Source organism: Bubalus bubalis, chromosome 3, assembly GCF_019923935.1.
Source record: "Bubalus bubalis isolate 160015118507 breed Murrah chromosome 3, NDDB_SH_1, whole genome shotgun sequence".
Lineage (NCBI taxonomy): Eukaryota > Metazoa > Chordata > Mammalia > Artiodactyla > Bovidae > Bubalus > Bubalus bubalis.
In genome coordinates, this window is record NC_059159.1 from 51,542,857 (window position 1) to 51,551,303 (window position 8,447).

Below are 8,447 nucleotides of genomic sequence, written 5' to 3' on the forward strand. Positions count from 1 at the left end.
AATAGGAGCTCCTCTCTGGTTGTGGGACGCGGACTTCTAATTGCAACGGCTTGTCTTGTTGCGGAGCACGGGCTCTAGGGCGCGTGGGCTCAGTCGTGGCTCCCGGGCTCTAGAGCACAGACTCAGTAGTTGTGGCCCAAGGGCTCAGCTGCTCCTTGGAATATGGGATCTTCCGGGACCGAGGATCGAACCTGTGTCTCCTGCATTGGCAGGCAGATTCTTTACCAGTGAGCCAGCCCCCTGAGCAAGTTCTACACTGCTGTGTTCCAGACATCATTCTCCCTCTCTCAGAGGCACTGGTCTCCTTATTTCTTAATGTCTTTAAAAAAAATTGAGATTAAAATTTGCATGCTATAAAATTTATCCTTTTAAAGTATGTGATTCCGTGGTTTTAGTACATTCACAAGGTTGTGCCATCATCACCACTATCCAATTCCAGAACATTTTTATCAACCCCAGAAGAAATCCTGACCCATTAGCAGTCATCACCCATGACCCCGGCCCTTGGCACCCACTGAGCTCCTTTGTGTCCCTATGGATTTGCTTAGTCGGGACATTTTATATAAACATAATCATACAACATTTGTTTTTCGGTGACTTAGTTTCTTTTACTTATAATATTTTCAAGGCTTATCCATGTTGTCCTTTGCAGGGATCAGCACGTTTATTCCTTTTTAAGTCTGAATAATATTCCATTGCATGGATATACCACATTTTCTTTATCCATTCGTCCATTGATAGACATTTGGGTTGCTTCCACTTGTTGGCTAGTATGAATAATACTGCTGTGGACATCACGCACATGTCCTTGGGTAGACACATGTTCTCACTTCTCTTGGGTCTATGGCGAGGAGTGGACCTGACTGGTTCAATGGATAACTTTGTTTAACTTTTGGAGGAACGGCTAAAATGTTTTCCAACATGGCTGCACCATTTTCCATTCCCACCAGCAATTCTTTGCCATTTCTTGAACATGCCAGGCACATTCTTCCTCTCTTCCCAATGTCTCTCTTGAGACTGTCCTTGGTCGACCTTTGTAAAAATAGTCACCCACCTTCACCCTCCCCACTGGCTCCCTCCCTCCCTCTGTTTGTTGTCATTTTTAACATCACACATGCTTTGAATTTTTAAACTTGTTTGATTGACCGTCTCCCCTCACTAGAACGTAAGCTTCATTTTGCTCACGGTTGTCACATTGTTCCTAGCACAATGCCGGGCACGCAGCATCTGCTCAGTGTTTGTCGAGTGACACCCGAATAAAGAGATGGAGGGCGCTGTGCTGGGCACCCAGGGCAGAACATGGTGGGGGCTGGGGGGTGGGGGTGCCCCGCGTACGGCCAAGGCCCCGGGCATTTCTCCACCTGTCAAACCTGCCATGGGGGCTCAGCCCAGACTACTCAAGCTCTCACCCTCACCCACCAGGGGCGCAGGGGAACCCAGCCCACCCTCCAAACCAGGCAGGAGGCCGTGCAGTCATTGAAACTGGCCCACCTACCAGATAGCACATGGCTTACAGGCACAGCCACGGTTTACTCAGTGGATCTGAGAGGTGGCAGTTGCAGAGGGCATTCAACTGTGACATCGGTACCCTCCATCGGCCTTATCTGTCCCCCTCCGGGGGGACACCAGATGTGAGACCTGCTTGACAGGAAAGGAAGCCAGCCTTTCCCACGTGGGAGCCAGGCTTGGACTGTCCCAGCCACAGAGCCAACCCACTGGGTCTTTTACGGCCTCACCTCAGCCGGCCTCTGGGTGGGTCAGTCAGGAATCCTTCGCTGGCAAGGGACAGAAATCCAGCTGAAGCTGAAGAAAAAGAGCAGTTTGTTGGCTCGTGCGGTACCTGGAAGAACAGGCGAGGGGGCAGCCCGCCTTTCAGAACACGGGTGGCTGGGCGCATGGCTGTCCCCAGCTCTCACACTCTTGACCTCCTCTGTCATTTCTTCTTTGGGTTGGGTTGGTGTCATTTTCTCCCACCGCAGATGGGCTTCTTTGTGGGACAGGGAGCTTGGCTGTGGGCAACTGTGGTTATAGAAATCCAGTTTTGTGGCCCAAGGGGAGAGGAAATTGCCCCCTGTGCCCCTCAGAACAAGCCAAGGAAATGCTGATTGGCACCGTGGGAATCACATACTCACTTGTCTCAAACACACCATTCCCATCCGCTACTGTTATCCATTATGGTTACAGCAGAAAACCAAGCTTGCTGGGCTCTCCCAAAATGCCTGCCTAAGTGCCAGGTACTTGGCAATATTTCTCCGAATCCACACAACTGCTCTTTGGATTCCTGCTGACAGAAGCCCAACTCAAATTAGCTCAAGCCAAACCTGGAATTTACTTACATAATTGATAAAAGCAGGAGTGGACTTCAGGCATAGCTGGATCCAGGGAGTCAGATTAGTACAGGATGTCTCTCAGGTCTTAACCTGACTCTCTCCTGTATTGGCTCCACTTTCAGGCACATTCTCCCCACAAAACAGGAAAGATGCCCAAAGCACTCGAGGCCCAGATGGCTTTTACATGACTCCATCCCAGGGGAAGAGAGAGGCCTGGCTCTCTGTGTGTCGAGCAGATCACTTGCGGAGACTCTGACTGGCTCCTTTGAGGGTTCCATATCTACTTAGTGGACAAGGGGAAGGCAACCATAATTGGCCAGATCTGCAAGCAAGAGGATGAGGCTGTGGGAGTTGGTGCCCCAAAACTGTCTGGAGGCAGACAGTTTACATATGGTCAGTTACAGTCACTATTATTCTCCCATTGTACAGATTAGGAAACTGAGTCTTGGAGAGATTAAAGTAACTTGCCAGCACTGTATAACTAGAGCCCCAGCTGGGACCTACATCTGTCTGGCCTTCCCAGAACATCACTTTGCCTTCCCTTTTAAAAAATATTTGTTTATTTATGTAGCTGCATCAAGTCTTAGGTACGGCACACAGGATCTTGGTTGCAGCTTGTGGGATCTTCAGCGGCGCCACATGTGGGATTTAGTTTCCTGACCAGGGATGGAACACAGGCCCCTGCAGTGGGAGTGCAGAGTCTTAGCCACTGGATCACCAGGGAAATTCTTCACTCTGCCTCCTTTTATTTATTTATTTTTCTTCCTTTTTCGTTACTCTGCCTCCTTCTAGAGTGGCACTGAAACATCATTTGAAGTAGATTCCTATTGGCAGCCACGTCATTCCCAGCATTCCTTGCAACAGCTGTCACAGAGAAGAGGCTCTGGGAGGAAAAGGGGGCCACACGCTCACACAGGATCTTTTATAAACCCTGCTCCATGACTGAAAGGGTCTCTGGGGTCCTTGACTCCTGTTGCCATACTGAATCAGTCACCCATCACCTGGGCCCTGTTTGGACACTGTCCATGATGCAGAGCTCACCACCTCCCAAGGCAGCAGCTTGTTACAGATTTGAACTGATCTAACAGTGAAAAACTTCACCAATGGTTAGAAACAGGATAGCCTTGACTAACTCCAGATCATTTTTTCGTCCTCATTCATCTGTAAGGGAAGCTTTTGTTTTATAGGCAGAAGAAGAGAGAGAAAGTTTGGGTAGGGTGGGCCATCCAAATATTTGAAAGTTACCATACAACCCCTTCCCAGGTGGCGCTAGTGGTAAAGAATCGGCCTGTCTATGCAGGAGATGTAAGAGAAGCAGGTTTGATCCCTGGGTCAGGAAGATCCCCTGGAGGAGGAAATGGCAACCCACTCCAGTATTCTTGCCTGGGAAATCCCATGGACAGAGGAGCCTGGTGGGCTACAGTCCATACAGTTACAAAGAGTCGCACGTGACTGAGTGACTGAACACACACACACGCACACACACACACACACACACAACCCCTTCCTCTAACTCTACCTGGTCATCTCCCAAGTTTCCTCAGTTGAGGACTGTCCACTGTATATATTATCCTGTCCCTAGAGACAGTATCTGTGGTCTCAAGAGTCCTCTAGAAAAATGTGGGCCTGAGTGGGTGGAGCACAGGCTTCAGGGCCCTCTCTCCTCTTGCACTGGTTTAAACAGAGTCCAAAGTTACTTGGGGCTTCCTTGCCCACTCAGTGGTAAAGAATCTGCCTGCAATGGAGGAGACACAGTTTTGATCTCTGAGCAGGATAGATCCTCTGGAGAAGGAAATGGCAACTCACTCCAGTATCCTTGCCTGGAAAATCCCATGGACAGAAGAACCTGGTGGGCTACAGTCCATGGGATCACAAAGAGTCAGACACGACTGAGTGACTAAACAACAACAGAAATGTCACTCATTCTTTGGCAGCCACGGAGCAGTATTGGCTCAAGTTACTTCTATGCCAGATCCCTTCTCCACTTTCCACTATGGACAGGTGACACTGGTTTTTTTTTAATATCAAAAGTGATGGGTCAACAGTAGTTTTTCCAGAAATGGAGAAATCCATCCTAAAATTCATGTAGAATGTCAAGCAACCCTAAATAGTCCCCTCCCCCAAAACAATTTTTTAAAGAAGAGCAAAGTTTCAGGTTTCCCAATTTCAAATTATAATACAAACCTACAGTAATCAAAACAGTGTGGTATTGACATATAGACATATAGACCAAAGGAACAGATTGAGAGCCACGAAATAGAGCCTCAAATTTATGGTCAATTGATTTTCCACGAAGGAGCTAAAGCCATTCAGTGGGAAAAAGACAGTCTTTTAAAAAAATGGTGCTAGGAAAAGTGGATATTCACATGCAAAAGAACGGACTTAGACTCTTACTTTATATCATATATAAACTCAAAAATGGATAAAAGACCTACGTTTAAAAGCTAAAACTATCATAGAAGAAATTATACAGGAAAATCTTCATGACTTTAGGCTTAGCAATGGTTTCTTAAACGTGATACTGAAAGCATAAGTGACAGGAAAAAAAAAATAGATAAGGTTCACAAAATTAAGTATCTCTGTACCTCAAAAAACATTATCAAGAGAGTGAAAGAACAGCAAACAGAATGGAAAAAACATTTTCCCACTGGGAAAACTCCCTGAGCAGGCAGCGCCCTGCAAGGCCAGTGAGCTGTGGCTGCAGGCGCCTCCAGAGTCTGACCCCCACCACCCTGCGCATCAGCGTGAGCTTTACAGCGTGAGCTGTGCTCCGGCTGCTGGTACCTTCCCATAGCAACCGAGAGCTCTTCCCATAGCAACTGAGAGTTCTTCCCATAGCAACTGATGGTCCAGAAAATCCTCAGTGTCATTTTGGTGCCCTACAGAAATGCTCAGGAACAAAACGTCAGCGGCGTGTGGTAGTTCACGTGTCACCATGGCGAGTAGGAGTGCAGCTTAGCAAGGTGGAGGCCTGCTGGTTGGACCAGCTGGAGAACTCGGTCTTCCTGATCATTGTCTGCAGGGAGGAAATGGATGACATGGAGAAAAATCTGAAGCCATGCTGCCTGCAGATCTAAGCTCCCAAGGTGTCTCCAGGCTCCATGATGGAGTGTGCAACGGGAGATGGTGGCAGGCAGCTAGTATACACCGAAGCCCAGCTCACAGATGCTTTGTGGCCTCCCCACAAATACGTGCCCTAGGTTTCCGACAAGGGGAAATCCATGAAGGAGAAGGACCAGCTAGCTCTTCATCTGCCGGTTGTATGTGGATGATATGTTGGATGTCTGCCAACTAATAGCCAACTCTCCCAAGGATGCTTGCTTCAGTGACAGCTGGTGCCCTGGGAGGGAGCTGATGCAAGAACAAGATCTCACCTGCCCCTAGTTTTCTGATCCTTGACTCAGCAGCCACTGCTTATCATCCAGGTAGTTTCTACATATTCCACGAAACCCACATGCAAAACTCTGCCCTGCCTGAGATCAAGAATCTTGCTCCACTGTGAATGGTGCTACATTAAAAAGAGTTTAATGGACATTTCCAGCTGTTGTAATTTTTAAAAAATGACAAATTTATGTTATGTATATTTTTTTACTCCAATAGAAAAAGGTGAGCCAGCAGGTTGCAAGTTCATAAAATACCTTTGATTTGAATTTTTAAAAGGTTCCTCTCCTTTTGAGCGGAATTAAGTGAAGCGCTGGCTGAATTTCAGCCCCCATTTAGTTTCTCAGCTCAAAGGATTCACTTGGGTAGTCAACAGCCTACACAACCATACATGGCAACCGTGTGCTGGATTTCATATCTAGGTCTCCTTCTGATTGGTCAAAATCACGTTTGGTCCTCATTCTGGTATCTGATGTATTTGCCATCTCCTCCAGTTTGTGACACCTACCGAGCTGATGCTATGTCATTTTCCCTATCATTGAGTAAAAAGTCAAACTGGGTGGACCCCTGTGGCTCCCTGGTGGAGACTTCCTGCCAGTCTCGTACCGGCCTGTTAATCAGCACTCTTCAGGGGTGACTGTCCAGCTGCTGTCGGTCCTACTTGTGCTTCTGGGTTGAAGACACACTGTCCTGTTGTACCAGCCTCCTTTCTCACTGGTCTTCTCATTTGTCCTCAAAGATTTCATGAGAGCTAGAAGAAAGTCTTTACTAAACTCCAGAGACAGGCTATTTCCTTCATCTGTCAGTCTGGACGTCCTACTACAAAAGAACTTCGGCCTGCCCGAATCTTTGAAGAGGGTAGGATACTGCAGGGCAGTTGTTTCCAAACTTATATCAGAATCACCTAGAGGGTGACGGCTGGGCTTTTCCCAAAGAACGTTAGATTCTGGATAGAGCCCCAGCATTCTCATGTCTGGTAAATTCGCAGGTGATGCCAAGGCCACTGGTCCAGGGACCACATTTTGAGAACCACTGATGTATGGGGGGATAAGGGCAAATGTTCTAGAGTCAGGTTGACCTTAACCTGTTTGAACCTCGATTTCTTTGAAATAGAGATAATAATCTTACCTAACAGGGTAACTGTGGGTTAAAAAGGTAATGTATAAGAACACCTTGCTGGAATTTCCCTGGTGGTCCAGTGGTTAAGAATCTGCCTTGCAATGCAGGGGATGCAGGTTCGATCCCTGGTCGGGGAACTAAGATCCCACATGCTGTGGAGCAACTAAGCCTGTGCTCTGCAGTCACTGAGCCCGTGTGCCACAACTAGAGAGCTGGTGCACCACAAAGATCCTGCTCAATGCAACAAAGATATTACCTGTGGCATCTCAGGCCTGACACAGTCATATAAATAAATAACACCTAGCTGCCTAGCACCTAAGTGATAGTGACATGTATATTAATATGCCTGGTAATGAATCTGTGCTGAGTGCTTTTCTAAACTGCTCAACCCCACGCTGGAGCTGGAGATGGTCAGTTACTGGCCTCAGCTTTTCCTGGGTTGGTTTGGGCAATGGGTAGGTTTCAAAATTGATGACCTGAAGAAAGTAGATTGATTATCTAAGGAAAAATGGGGAGAAGAGAATAAAGAAAGGAGGTCTGGCTAAACTGGGAGAGGAGCCCTCTGCCCCCTTGGCCTCTTAGCTTGTCATTGGTGGTACTGCCAGGATTTTGCTTTCCATAGCCTGTTCCTAAATGCCAGGCCAAGAAAGTGGCTGCCTGGCCCACCCAGACCCCCAGGCAGGGCAAATTTCTTCTCCAGTTGGAAGAGACGCCTGAGGCAGCGCTCAGCTGCTGACCAGCCTCCCCCCAAGCACCCTTATGCTTAACCTCTCTGGGTCTCCTGCTCCACTCTTGAGTTGCATGTTTCAAAACCGTCATGTTGCCTTAACTTCTCTTCCCAGATTTTGTGTGGGTCTCTGCCTGGCCCTTCTGACTCAGTGGTGGCTCCCAGGCTCAAGGGTTAAAAGCACTCGTGGGCAAAGCCAGCTGGCAGGAGATTCACTCACCACCTCTGTCCCCTTCCCAAGGGGAAGGATCTCCCGCATCTCAACTCCCCCAAGCCCTGAAAGGAGAAAGATGTCCAAGACCTCCAAGAACTTAAGGGGGAGACCTGCTGCATCACCTGTAAAGTGCTGCAGTGACTCTGGGGATGGACAGACTATCTGTCTGCCGTGCAGCTGTGAGCATGCTAATGAAGTGCCTGGTACCACCCGTGGTCTCCTCCTTCATCGGACTGCAGCCAGTGACCTCACTTCCCTCAGAACGGCCAGGGGCATTAAATGGGAGAATTTGCATCTAGTGTTCAGGACAGATCTTAGTGTGTAGGAAACTCTTAATAATATTGACTTTAGTGGGCTTCCCTTGTGGCTTAGATGGTAAAGAATCCACCTGCAATGCAGGAGACCTGGGTTCAATCCCTGGGTTGGGAAGATTCCCCTGGAGGAGGGAACGGCTACCCACTCCAGTATTCTGGCCTGGAGAATCCCATGGACCATACAGTCCATGGGGTCACAAAGGGTCGGACACAACTGAGTGACTTTCACTTTCATTTTATTACTATTATTTTATTTAGCTTCTGGGCCAGAGTTATTTAAACTCCTGGTAGTTCACCATTTGCAGTGGGTTAAATTGTGCCCTGAGAAAAAGATGACCAAATCTTATCCCCCAGTACCTGTG